At 38.2% G+C, this 15,039-nt stretch overlaps 1 protein-coding gene across 12 annotated transcripts in view; it reads right to left on the bottom strand.

Annotated features, from left to right (window-relative positions):
- The window catches only part of HERC1 (HECT and RLD domain containing E3 ubiquitin protein ligase family member 1), a 118,362-nt gene that overhangs the window by 77,627 nt on the left and 25,696 nt on the right, over nt 1-15,039 (bottom strand). For 5 of the 12 annotated variants that reach the window (XM_062625751.1, XM_062625790.1, XM_062625840.1 and 2 more), the window contains exon 1: nt 7,971-8,619. The exons of 3 other annotated variants lie outside the window; for them this stretch is intronic. The gene's annotated coding sequence lies outside the window, so the exon portion shown is untranslated. Of the gene's footprint in view, nt 1-1,853; nt 1,868-7,970; nt 8,621-15,039 lie in introns of those variants that run through there. 4 more of the 12 variants (XM_062625802.1, XM_062625798.1, XM_062625831.1 and 1 more) reach the window with 2 other exon arrangements.

The raw sequence follows: 15,039 nt of genomic DNA, 5'->3' as shown, positions 1-15,039 counted from the left end.
TCCATAACGGTTGGGAAGGTTAGGGAAAGGAAGCATTTTTACAGAGTTTTGTAAAATGCTGATCGACTGGGTTAAGTAGATGAATTTCTGTCATGAGCTCATAAAAAACTGACACTGGACCATGCAGAGAAAAAGGTTATTCCTCTCATCTACCCTAACAGAGAAACTAGCCTCAAAGTCGGACTACAAGTGTGACTTGTCAGTACAGCAAATCAAAATAAACACATACAGAATAAAAACTAAATAAAATGAAATCTGATCTATAAAATACAGCAGAGAAAAAAGGTGGGGGAGTGGCTAAGTAAGAAAAATGGGAACATTCACATAAGAACAAATGGGTATGAAACAATCACAAATGCATTTAAACTGAGAAACTCAGAGGTTTGTTCCCCATTTAATTCTGTAATAAGTTTCTAATGGAAATAGCAAACCCTTCTGAGAAGGAATACAGTAACTTCTGATATATAAGACAGAGAATTTTTCCAGCCTCGTGTAGTCATTCTTCTAAGAAAATATTTATCTCAGGTTAACAAAAAGATCTTCCCTGAAGAGATTCTTATCACAAAAATAAATCCTAACTAATCTGCAGCAAGACCACAAAATGAAATTTCTTCCAATTCTGCAATACTTGAGAATAGTCAAGTATTTACTAGTTATTTAAGAAGCGCCCACTGCTGTCTCAGTGACTGCTCTGTCACACACAGATGAGGATTTATTGGGAAGACCGTTCCAAATCAACCCAGCAATGCATGGCATTCCTTCTGTGTCATGACTTCTTCTAAGTACTGTGGAATTGCATTTTAACCTAATGAGGTAGCTACTCCAAAAAAAATGTCAACTGCTGAACAGTCACATCTCTCCTGTAATGACAAGACTTTCCATAGACCAAACACCAAGGAAACAGATCTGACAGCATTCTCCCAAGAATAAAGTAATGACTAGAACTCCTGTACTTTACATATTGTCTAAAGCTCAGAAATGGAAGATGTTAGTATACTTCAAAAAATTATTCTAACCAAAACCAGCAGCATATGCACTGGCTCCCAAAGACAGCCAAGTCTGGTGTTTACACCGTCTGCAAATGTTGGCCTATATGAGACTAAGCTTAGATAGAAGCAAAGCTTGCATTAGGATAGCTACTTAGAAGGGCTTATTAGCTCAAGCACAGAACCAGTGTTGACACAGTCATACTCTTTTTACATGATCCAAGCTAGTTCACATACCTTAGAATCACAGAATCAACCAGGCTGGAAAAGACCTTTAAGCTCATCAAGTCCAACCATTCCCCCAGCACTGCCAAGTTCATCACTAAACTACATCACTGAGGGCCTCATCTACACGAATTTTAAATACTTCCAGGGACAGTGACTTCATCACTGCCTTGGGCAGCCTGTTCTGATGCCTGAGCACCCTGTGGGGAAGAAATTTTCCCTACTACCCAGTCTAAACCTCCCCTGGCACAGCATGAGGCTGTTTACTCTTGTCCTATCAATTGTTACTCCAGAGCAGAGACAAGCCCCCTCCTGGCTCCATCCTCCTTTCAGGTAGTTGTAGAGAGCAAAAACCCTGAGCCTTCTCTTCTCCAGACTAGCCCCCTCTCCACAGGTCCCTCAGCTGTTCCTCTTCACACTTGTGCTCCAGGCCCTTCACCAGCTCCATCAACCTAGTCTGACCCCACGCCAGCACCTCAATGTCTCTCTTGTAGTGAGGGGCCCAGAACCCCTCAAGGTGCAGCCTCACCAGTGCCCAGCACAGGGGGATTATCACTGTCCTGGTCCTGCTGGCCACACTACTGCTGATACAGACTACAGATAACCTTGTTGCTGTATGCATCATAAAACTTTTCAATCCACTTCTCAGTTTTTCCTTTCATCTTGGAATTTCAGGCCAGTCTGCCAATACCCAAAGACTAAAAAAAGGGAATGCAATACAGTTTTAGAGTAACTATCTTTTGGGATACTTAAAAGTATCCCAAAAAATTTACAGCTACTCAAAAATGAACTGAGGCCTTCACTGCTAGATCCCATTCATAGCTCTGGCTCAGAATCCTGGCATGAGTCAGGAAATCTACAGAAGAGTATATACAGATTCCGCAACAAGTATTTCATATTTATACATGTCCCATGGATTTCAAAGACTCTCTAATCTCTTACTTGCAACCAAGCAGCATATTTCAGTTCTTTGTAACTTGATTTAAGATACTTATTTACCAACTTAAATTTCTCCATTCCAATCTCAATCTCTCAATCAAATAATTTCTTGCTCTTATTTTGCTTAATATTTTTACCTTCATAAACACAGTATTTTCAGTAAAACACTCTTGAACTCAAGAGCAAAAACACAAACCACATGAACTTCATGCATTTGAAATAACAATGAAGTCATTAAAATCAACAACATCTCTTAGTTATCTTTTATACAGTGTTCAAGTACTGCAAAAGTAACAGTATTAATAACATGACAAAAAAAAAAAACAAATTCAAAAAACAAACACTGAGTTTGAAAACTATGTTACAAGAATGCAGGCTGAGCACAACCAGCTGAGGCCAGGCTTCTACTGAGGCTAAATCCAAGACATTTTTGTTTTAAATTAATAAATAGAAAGAACACTGTGCTCCCAAAGAGACACTTGAGTTAGTAACTTTAATACCAGTAGGATTCAGTACTCCAGTTTATCCAAGAGGATTCTTCATGTCAACTGTACATTTTTGTCAAGCTAACATAGCTTAACATGCAAGAAGGCTTTTTCGAAGCAAAAGAGTGTTTTCAAACTGCTATTTTTAAAAGAAGTGCTGTTTAAAGTATCCCACAAATGCTCTACCTCCTATTGTACAAACCATATCTGTTTGACTCCCGTTGTATAACCATTAATCATGGGTTACATAGGTTCTGAATGATCAGTTTCTCTTCTTTGACCCTTCAAGTTCTATTGTATTACTATTTCACTAAAACATGATATAGCATTCTGAGGGAGAGGGTTTTGTTCTTGGGTACTCTGAGCCTTACTTCATCTGGCTTAAAACTGTATCTCGAAGGTGGGGGGTGGGGAAGAGGGAATCTCTCTGCCATCTAGTGACAGAATGTGCTTACTACAGCAGTAATGCTTGTAGTGAACTGGTAATACATAATGCAACTCGTTCTCTCTTCCTCTTGACATTTCACGCTTAAAAAAAAATAAAAACAAAAATCAGAGAACTACAGTAGAACTTTTCCTCCAGTTTAGCTGCAGAATGTGCTGTTAAGCAGGTGCTTTTATAGACATATTTTCTCTAAAATAGATCAGCACCTTCACCAAAAGCCTTATTTGAGCCTCAGTGAGCCTTGCCCAAGTAACTTGAGTTGTATTTCAGCAGACAAATCCCTTACACATGTCTTCCACAGAAAAACTGGAGCCACAACTGTGAACAACCGTTCAGAGGCAATGTGCATTCTTTGTATTTCAGTCCACACACGCCTTCTGTTTACTCACACTACAAAACACACCAACAGCTCAGACTCCCAAATCAGTCTGCGGTTCTGTGCATACATGAGAACCTAGCTACACTAATAAGCTCCCTGGAAAAAGACTCATACATTTGCTTTGTGTTATGCTTACAGCAGCTATTCCTCCTTCTGAGAATATAAAACTTGCTCATGTACCTCCAAGTTACAAATACTGCTGCTTTTCCTGAAAACTGACATATTAACCTTCCCCTAGTATGCATTCCCAACAATAAAGACCATCTCTGCATGGAGCACAAGCACAGCAACTACATGTCACTGAAGTTAACCAGAAGCTAGACAGCAATGGCCAGCATGGTTCATAGGTAGGGTTCATTTCCTCCAGCTCATTGCCTGAGGACCACAAATACGAAGTTTGTAACTGCCTTGGAGCACGGGCAAGGTCATTTCATTTCAAATACAGGCAAAAAAAAGATAACACACATGCCTTTGAAAGACCATGTGAATATCCTCAGTGATGTTTTACTACATCTAACCACTCCAAGGTCAATTGACAATGTGGAAGGTACCAATTGTGCAGCATGGGCCCCCATGGAGTCCCACCAACTTCCTGAACAAGCTGATCATAGAGCCAAGCACAAGGAGAAAAGGCAGAAACATGTGACAAGAAGTGGAGAAAGGAAGTACTTGCTGCAGCAGCAGCACAAACCTAAACCAGGCTGAATGTATAGCAATAGCTTTAGAATATTTCAACACTGGAACACTTAAAATGGTTTTAATCCAAAGTTCCACTCTCCAAGTTCCCAGAACTCTCTGGGATTTACAGAACAACCCTTCATGGATCAAAAATCTAGGAACATTTCCAGACGTTTTTAATTTAGAGTTATTAGACAAAGTTTTGCTATTTTCTTTATGTAAGTGTGTCTGTCCAGCACCAGGTGGAGAAAAATCTGGTCGCACTGACAAAACACAAAGGACAAAAGCCCAGCTCTCCTTCCTTTAGTCCTTGTTTTCCTCACCCCCTCAGAAAAAAGAGAAAGAAGTCACTAGTGAGAATTTGCAGCACAGATCATTTGTCATATCTTTTGGAACCACAGTTCCTGTTGGGCAAACAGCCATTTTGGGGGAGTAAATGCCGACATATATTTTACTGTTGCTGATCAGTAAGTGAACTAAAATGGACTTAAAACTCATAGCTGAACAAGCATTAAAAGAAAGCATGAACAATTTTAATATCTATTTCAAAAGCTTGCTCTAGGGAACAGTTAGGACAAAATGAAGGTATGACACTCTAAAAAAAACAAGTTCTATGTATCCTGGATGTAAAATTGTTCTCGTAATAGCAGTGGGAGCAACTAGAGCTGCGGCAGAATAAATGTGAAGGTAACTAAGACTGCCCTCAGCCCTTGTTTCCCAACTCAGAATTCAAGGTTCTTTGTGATAAAATTAGGAACCAATGTGGAAAACCTCTGCCTAGGAGCTGACTCAGAGAAACAAATAATTTAGGAACACATTTAAGTGGAAACACTAAGCACAGCCGATGAAACTGTGTTACACCAGGAGTAAACAAAAAGCATGAGAGAAAGTAAAGCAACGATACAAGCATGAGACTACATTCAGCAAAACAGAGGGCAAGGCCGAAGGTCAACTGCATTCCTTACAAACATTTTTTAGTACAAAAGAATTTGGGTATTTCTTACCCAACTTAATGCCTGCCAAGAAAGTGCTTTTCATTAACAAGAGCAACGAAGAAGATTCAAAAACCTACCACTTGGCAAACTATTAGCAGTTGTAGAAAGAACGAACTGCTGCTGAATAGAATGTGAAGAAAAGGGATTTGTCCATCACCCTCTTGGAAATTACTGTTAAAACTTGGCAGGGGAAATGATGCTTAATAGGACTGTAACAGTGCTGCAGACTCCACAACTGAACTGAAGAAAAGGCTCAGATTCACCAAATATTCTACTGGAATATTTGCAAGCTGTAGGACAAAGCTGTTGGTTACTTTTCATTTCAACTGGGACATTAACTGCCTTCGCTACAGCTGGGACACTAACTGCTGCTATTTCCCTTACATCATATGAAAGGGAATGAGAAGGAAAGAACCATAAGATGAAACCTGCAAAAACAAAACCATCATGTTCAAGGGGAGCTAAGAGTAGAACATTTAAATAGCAAAATGTGCTTAAGAGAGCTCTCTTCTAATGCAGTAAGAAACATAGACATTACCTGCAATATTGACAAACGTTGGGTTTTCTGTATCCTTTTATCATTTCACCACTTAAAGTGCACTCAAAGACAAACCTGCAATTTCCAAAGCTACTCGTCACTGCACAGCGAATGATCATCCCCCTGCATTTCAGATTCCATGTTTTCCAGCACACAAGTACAAACTAGCTGTCTCTCCTGGTCTGCTTCTGGATTTCCTGAGAATGTAAACAAACTAACACCAAACATACAAATTACCTAGTGCTATTATCACTCAAACTGTAAGCTCAGGAGGAAGTCTTCACATCTTGTAATAATTACTAAGCATTAAAAGAGGGTAATAGGCTGCATTTCAAATTCAAACAAATCAACTTCCAAGCAATTCTAAGCACTATGAAATTATAATACTTAAATGGTTGACATACATTTCCCACATGGCCAAGAACTGAGAGAATGAAAGTCTACATCAACTTCAGTTTCCCCTTTTTCTATATACATCTGATACTCTACTTACATGACGATTTAAAAGAGGTTATGGATTACTGTTAGATCAATCTAGGGGAAAAAAGCAAGAGCTTGCAAGTGTTTGTCAGCAAGACAGAGTACTTGCTAACAAGTAATAATTTAAGATATTCCCTTCTGAGTTGAAACACAGAGAAAAGAAGAAAGTTGTTGTATTTCAAGGTGATAATACAGTCTTTAGTGGCCTAGCAAATATTTTTAAAGAATGTAAAGTACTCTGTGTTATTGAAGAGTTTGGTTTTTCTTAACTAGGAATTAATTCAGCCTGAAACCATCAGCTGCTTCTTACAGACGACTTAAGACATTCATTTTTGAGATGTAAGCTTGCCTAAAATAACTAATAAACCACACATATTAAAATCTGAAAGGCCCGCTGCAAGTAATCATTAAGTACAACAGACTGTTGAACTAACAAGCTTTCAATTAATACTAAGTTTATATGCCTAATGAAATAGGCCAAACAGCAAATGCTTTTACTGAGGAAAACTGCGTATTTTCTAAGTAAGAACCATCCCTGGATCTTAAATAAGAATAAAAGACCGGAGATGCATATAACTGAATTTACAAGTTATTTTCACAAAACGGAAGTGAATGATGAAGTGATAAAACTATAAATACTACTCCTCTCTTCTCCCTGTCCCAATAGCACTTTAAACACTCAGAAAGAGGAACCTGATGTTGCAATTAAGCCCAACTTGTTTATTTTATATATGCAATACCAAGCCACTGACTGTATGAGCAATACCCTGATGCAAAACTGACTGGGAGATACAGCAAAATCAGTATTCTACTGTGTTTCAGTACTTTCCTTATATATACTAAACAAATTTTTTAGTATTTACTATAAATATCTCAGTATTTCATGCATATGAATCTCAAGCACAAGTAACTTCTGTGTAACAATTTTTTATTTTCAAAAGTGGAGTAATTCTTTCAAAATATCACAGTTGACATCAAAGTGAAATTATAGATAAAATTAGGGAAAACGCATTTTTGTGTTTGTATCATGTGCCATAAAAAAAGTAAAATGGGACTGTGAAGTAACAGTTAAGTGTTTCCAGCAACTTACCACAACTGTCTATGGAAAGTGTAGATTTTTCTAGAAAGGAAACAAAGCAAACACTAAAGAGTTCTCATAAATCTATTTGGCACTCTTAGATGTGAAGACTGTCAAATCCCCAAGAACTAATTTTCTTCATCTTTTTATTACAGCTTCTAGAAACCAAGAAGTTTTACATCTTCTCACTTTGAGGTAAGTGGGACAGCTTTAATCAACTTCAAATACAAGAACAGCTCATTAGATGGGAAAAACCACTGCAGAACAGGTTAGTAACAGAAATTCTCAGCTTCAAGACAGTCAAATGGACTTCAGAATTTGGAAAGTGCAGTAAATATTTCTACATTCCAAGGGGTGGAAATAACAACAACAACAACAATAATAATAATAATAAAAATACTTTCATATGGGGTTGAAAGTCAAAGCATATAAGGTCCTAAAGATCCTGGAAAGACCAGCCCTGGACAGAATGTATACACAGCTTCCCAGAAGAAATTTCCACATTCTTCCCTTCCTAGGTCAGCTAGGAAATTATGGGAGATATTTGAATTTGTTCCCAAGAACTGCATCCACACAGCTGATAAATTCATCCTAATGTAAGTAGACAGGAAGCCTCCCTCTAGGGATTAGATCTGGGGGATAGGGGAAGTGGGAGATCACTGAGAAGGTCCTGTGAATAGATCTATGAGAAAGGTGGCTGCAATAAATTAAAGAAAGGTGGAAATCGGACAGAAGCACACACCACAGCTTCTTTGTGAGGGAGGAAGAGGTAGACATGGAACAGCTCTAAGCAACTCGAAAGAGGTAGCTTTAAATTCCTGCAAGAACAGATTCAAGTGTGAGGCTCAATTTAAGAAAAAAAGAGGGCTTTTTGTTCTGTTTAAAAGAAGGTTGCACAAAATACCATTAAAAAGTGGCAGACAGGAATATTATCTTACTATTTTGAAAAGTTGAGAGTGTAGCAGCACAACTTCCCCACAAAATGTGGGTTTTCCAGAACACAGCATACACATTCAATTTATCAACAGACAGAAATCACCTAAGTGTGTGGAATGAAGAAGTTGATTTTAGGGTGCTTTTCTGTTTGTTTTAAGCAGCACTATCTCCAATACAGCAGTGCTATCTCATTGCCAAATGTGGGTAATCACTGGTATTCCATCAAGAATTTCAATAAAGCTAAAAGCCCACAGATAAGAAGGAAGAAGGCATAACTGCTGCCCAGTCTGCTAATAGGAAAAACAGAACAATCAGAAATCTTCAAGCTAAATCCTCAAGAACAGTGATTTCTCATTACTTGTATATACCTGAATCCTCCTGCTTAATTGTTATTTTACAACTTTTTTCTTTCCTCCCTGTGTGTAATGTCCAGACAAGTAAACACTGTAATACAGGGATAAAAAACAAACGTCATCTCCCATAAAGTGTTGTCAAATGGATGCAGTGAATTTAATCCAGTCTCTAGGCATCATTCGCCACACTCCAAGGAGATTTTCAAACTTTAGAAAAATCATTCTTCCACTAACAGAATTACAAATTTCAAACTTTTCTTTACAAGAACTGGAAACACCACACCTTGCACAAAATCTTTAACACAAGTATCTCATCACAACTTATATGGAAGAGGGAGGTTCAACCATCAGGTCATTATCACAAACTCCTACAACTAGATGTATAAAAAACACAAAAGTCTCTTGAAGACTTGGAAAATGCTGTCAAATTCTTCTGCTCAGATAAAGCATGGCATGTCAGCCAGGGAAATAAGAGGAGAGACTGGTATGTTGTAGGAAGCAATATGATAACAGTAAGCACACTGTTTCTGCAGAGAAAACCCATACGCAGTATCACTGGTAATTACAAAAACATCTGAGCAACTCTCAGAATATTAGGAGAATGAAATTTAACATTCTATCCAAATTCTACTTCAGGTGATCTCATTTCTCCCTACAGTGTCAACTGAATAAAACTCTGGATTATTCACTTCCCACATTAATTACGTATTAAGTATAAAGAAAATAAAAACATCCTCAGCAGTCTACTTCAAAAGCTAGCAGACATGTGGGAAGAGCTAGAATATTACTTTGGTACTTATACAGCCTTAAGTTACAATACCCTGTAGCAAAACCAGGATTCATTTACGGAAAAGTGAAAATATATATTAGAAAGGTAATGAAAACTCCCCACACCCCCTTCCCGTATCAAAGGATGATCCAGAAACATCTGAATTCTGGAAACATAAAGGCAGCACAACTTGATGAAACACAATCTGAAAATCAAAACGCATAAAATGAGATACAGTATCTTGGTATGAAGAAAATACATTTCCTTGAATCAACATGCTCACTGAAGTTATTAACAAGGTCTGAATTTAACAAAGCCACATATTACCGCATTCTTATCTTAGTCTGACCTAAGCAGAAATCAAGCACAAAACCAATTATTCTGACAGAAGCCAAGTGCTCAGACTCTTAAAACAGCTACAAAAGCTGTTGAAACCTGTATTTTCTGTAAAGCTGTTGAAAACTGCACCTATAAAGCTGCAAACATTACATGTCCTAAAAACCAGAAGTCTTCTCAGAGGAAATACAAATGACACAAGCACTCATTCACTCCCTTCCTCTCTGCAATTAGCAATTTCAGCAACCTTTCAGCAGATATTGACTACATTTAACTGTTTTTATGGGAGCCTCATTACAAAAGCTCCTAACACAAGAAGCTGGCTGGCTGTACAGTCAAATCAAAGGCAGGAAACACCAAAACTAAAGAACACGCAAGGAACTCATGCACTTTGCACACCTGAATTCTATTTACTGCCGCACCATAAGCTTATAATACCTTTCCCCAGGGGATACAGGTACAGACATTTTCTAAACAGAATGCAAGAAAAGTATAACTTCAACAAATTTGCCAAATATGCAGATCTGTATATTTCTAAAGGACAGAGTTCTCAAGCATGTGTTCACTGACAATGATCTTTCTCAAGTTCACAGGAGCTTTATTTACTACTTTCAACATGAGTGGTCCTAGAGTAAACTGCACTAGAGGTACTTCAAGCATGGTATCACCTGGGTGCTTTCTGAAAAGGACTCCAACATTGAACAGTGAAGCAGAGGGCAGCCAGAGCGCACTCCAGCTCTGGTACTGCTACAGGTAGTTAAATCTGCTTTTGAAACAGTGAGAACTCATTTCTGTGGGTGAGCCAGAAAAATCAAATGTTTTTTGGCTTACACAAAACTCAAGAAAGATTTCGCAAACAGAATCATCAGGTCATTCTACAGCTCATTGAGAATTCAATTCATTCACTGCAAGTGAGACTGACTACTTAACAGCTGCTTTTTTCTGGGATGTTATTTTAGATAAGTTTGTAAGAAAGCAGCAGTTCTGTATACACAGCTGATCATGGGTCTGAAACAGTTAATTTATTTGAAGTATGACTGAAAACCTGATGCAATATGTGTCTATTTACTGCTTCACTGTGATGATAATAGTACAAATCCATTACACAAATGGAATCCATTCAAAGTTGCAGCAATTCAGCTTCGTAGCACAGCATGTGGAACCCTTATAAATTATTTTGTTAATTCAAATAAAGGTTATATTCATACCAGTAAACCAAAGTCTTTATCCTGTATCTAAGTTTACTAAATTATTATCTCAATATTCTGTCTAACTCTAACACAACTATGACACACACAAAATGTGTTTATTTTCTTTGTCCTCTGCAGTATCAACTGAAACCAAAGCCCTTCTCCACAGAAGCCCTGCAGAACTCTAACCACCTATATCATATTCCTTTGCCTTTTTCCTAGTTCCTCTATTGCTACGTGATTACCTATATTGATGTAATGACCTACTTGCAGCATCAGTATATGCATCTCTATGTTCATCTGCATGACTCCAGAGCTAAACGTGGAATTCAAGATCCAGATTTACCTTGACTATGTGTGACAGAATTACTGTTTCCTGGTTTTGCTGAGTTCCAGTCCTAACAGCTCCTAGCATCCCATACAACTATGTGTTACCTGAACTTTTGATTATTCCAGTCCTTCATATTTCTTACAAAGCAGACACAAGGTCCCAGAAAGAATCATGCTTCCCACGCTACCAACTGTTAGAATGCAGCAGCTTTTGCAATCCTTATTAAAGTTTTACAATCTGAAAGTGCAACTAAAAGAAAACTGATTTTGCTTTCATTTTCTCACAGAGGGTCGTATGTAGAATTTAGCAGCAGGTATCAGGGCTCCAAACAACATTTACAGCCTTTTTCTTGAGAGGTTAATTTAGAAACCAGGAATATATACAATTAATTAAAATCCAGCCTTGTCACAGGCTAACAATGGAAAACATGTGAACAATGCAAAACCTGCAAGCTGTTCTGTATTACTCATGGCCAGGGCAAACTAGGGCAGCTAAAAGCAATGGTAATAGGACACAATGTTGCCTGAAAGAGTTATTTGTTCAATATTTTACTCATGCCAAAAAACACTGTAGATCACTGTGCAAGAGAATGTTCCTCAAACATTGTTTTCAGCCAATACACTCAGCCTATACGCAGTGTCATGGCAGATGTGAGGTGAATGTGACTACACAAAACAGTCATGGAGAAGCAAAAAGATAAATTAGAAAACACTGACACTTCAGAGAAATTACTAAAAATGAATACAGAACTGAAACTAAAGAGACAAAAAAGAGGCATCAGAAGCAGAAAAAAGAAACTAAAAAAGAAAAGGTGCTGGATAATAGGAGATGGACAGTAAAATAATGCAGAATAAATAAGCCACGGTGTCCTGCAGATCTGGAACAGCAAGGCAACAACCAAAAGGAGCTACACCAGCAAGAGCAAGCAAGAACAGCAGATGTAGCACGTAGTTCTTCACTCATGAAAAACATGCTGCATCAAAAGGAGCGTGACCAGCAGGTCGAAGGAGGTGATCCTGCCCCTTTACTCTGCTCTTGTGAGACCTCACCTGGAGTATTGTGTGCAGTTCTGGTGTCCTCAGCATAAAAAGGACATGGAATTGTCAGAACAAGTCCAGAGAAGGGACACGAGGATGATCAGGGGACTGGAGCACCTCCCGTATGAAGATAGCCAGGGAAAGTTGGGGCTGTTCAGCCTAGAGAAGAGAAGGCTGCGTGGAGACCTCATAGCAGCCTTCCAGTATCTGAAAAGGGCCTATAGGGATGCTGGGGAGGGACTCTTCATTAGGGACTGTAGTGACAGGACAACGGGTAACGGGTTAAAACTTAAACAGGGGAAGTTTAGATTGGGTATAAGGAAGAAATTCTTTCCTGTTAGGGTGGTGAGGCACTGGAATGGGTTGCTCAGCAAGGTTGTGAATGCTCCATCCCTGGCAGTGCTCAAGACCAGGTTGGACGAGGCCTTGGGTGATACGGTTTAGTGTGAGGTGTCCCTGCCCATGGCAGGGGGGTTGGAACTAGATGAGCTTAAGGTCCTTTCCAACCCTAACTATTCTATGATTCTATGATTAATATGAAATACACAATAATATTAACTGATTAGGTAAACATCTGTCTCCACAGGTTACAACATTCCACTATCTTTCTTCCTTGTATTAGCCTTCTGCTCAGCATATGGAAACCAAATTATGGATATCCTAATTCAGATCAAATCCGCAACCAACTATCAACTTTTTTCCTCAAACATTAAATTCCATCTAGCTTTATAATATTTGTTAATCCATGTTGAGGTTCTACCAATATTCTTCCAAATTTAGTCTTCCTACATGATTTTAGGTTCCTTTAGGATTTTTTATTCATTTTCAGATCTACTACTGAAGCTGATGTAACTCCATGCTTTCAGCTGGTCATAAGTGGTCACTCAAAAAACGTCTTGGGAGACAGACAGAAGGAGGGCAAAGTTATTTTTGAGAAGCAATCAAATCTATTTGCTCTTTTGTCCTTACATGTATGAAAAAGATGTATAAAATCCTTATCACTATGAATGTAAACTCTTATACCCCTGGGTGCTGTACAAAACTTAACTAGGCAGAAGAAAAATACAAGTTTAGCACTGCTATTCAGCAGAGGAATCAATTTAATCCATTAGTTCTTCAGATGCATAAAAGTACACTGAAACAAAAGCTGAGAATTCAGAAGACAGTCCACATAAATAATCATCAAAAGCAGTTACCTAAAAAGGAGCCAAGAAGCAGACATCTCCATACATCAAAACCATTCCAGCCATTTGAAGAAAGAAAGATACCTGAGCTTGCATTGAAAAAGGGCTGAAAACCCTGGTGAAGTCTTGTCACTACCACTCTCCCGCAAATATACTTCTGCTAACTTGTACTAAGTCGGGATATTTCAAACCATCGTTAAGACACAGCAACAAGCATTTTCTTGTGAAAACTAGAACAATAATTAAGATGTACTTACTAGCAATCATGATTTTAAATTGAGAAACTCAGCAATGCATAGGAGACTGCAAAATCCTTTTCCTGACTCAAAGTACTTTCAGTATAACTAACTGAAAATGAAACTTGTTGTATAAACTCGTGCATTTGTAAGGAAATGTTTGAGGACGAAGCTTCTGTATCATGCAGTGCTGACAGCAAAAAAAAAAAAATCATTGCTACTAAGGGAGACTCACAAATTGTAGGCTCTTCTTTAAACAGTAAATTAATTCTAGCTTCCCGCAGAGAACATGATTGCTTGAGCCACCTGACCATACTCCCAACTAGCCTGATGACATCAGGTCAAACACAACAGGCAGTCAAGGCCAGTTCCCAGGCCACAATTACTCTTGCTGGTGACTAGCAAATTCCATAGCCACTGGCTTCCAGGCTAGGTTTTTTTTTCAACTTCAGAAATGACAAGGTTACTATGAAGTTACTATGATGCACAGAAAGCAGTTGTAGCACTCTGCCAGTAACTTCAGCAGCCCTAGGAAAGCAGAGATTCATTTTCTCAGGGCTACTTGAGATGTTTTTAAAGAGAAAATACCTTCTAGATCTGACTGTTCCATATGACTGTCAACCACTACAGGGAGACAGAAAAAAGGAAAACCTGCCAGCACTTTCAGCCTGAGTACTTGTGAGAATGAAACATAACCAGCACAGTACTCAGCATTCAAGATGATGACTTTGACACCAGGGAGTCAAATCAGCCACAGATAAATGTACCCTACATCTAACTAAAATATATTGGTGGAAGATAGTACTATTTCAAATTATATAAACAGAGAAAGATTGAGTATCTCTACAGTATCTAAATGAAGACTGACGCATTCAGAGGATAATGGCTTCATAACAACCTACAACCAGAACTCAAATGCCTGCTCCACCAAGTCTTCCTGAAATACATATGATTTTTGTCTCCATTACTTATTTCTAAAATGGGGAAAAAAGTGCTTCTTTACTCCATGATAACTACAATAATTACATTGTATTCCAAAACTAGAAAGACTGAAATACTAAAAGTTAAGTCTTAAACAAAAGCATTTAAATATGCTTTTAATTTTACTACCAAAATGCAAAGCCTAATTTCATGTGCAGTTTTCCCACGCGTAAAATGGTCCCCTTCCAGTCATCACTGATACTTTGAAACATGCAGAGCACTCCTTCACTGTTTTCATCAGAAAAGGAACACTATGACTATCTGAATTTGGTAAATTAAAGACAGAAACCAACTGAGATTTTTAGTTAGGCCACTTGAATCCTTTCCTAATAACTAAGATCCATTCCATTCCATTCTGAAATAACAGAAGAAAAAGCTTTTAGTGGTAAACTACCTTTCAGTTCAACGATTAAATGAATTAACAAAATGCTGTGTTATACTCTCCTGTGCCAAGCAGT

This window comes from Pezoporus occidentalis, unplaced genomic scaffold (assembly GCF_034315485.1).
Source record: "Pezoporus occidentalis ecotype Australia unplaced genomic scaffold, CSIRO_AGI_Poc_V1 ctg11, whole genome shotgun sequence".
In the NCBI taxonomy this organism is placed as follows: Eukaryota; Metazoa; Chordata; class Aves; order Psittaciformes; family Psittacidae; genus Pezoporus; species Pezoporus occidentalis.
Note: the sequence above shows the minus strand (reverse complement) of the source record. Positions and strands in the feature narration are given on the sequence as shown.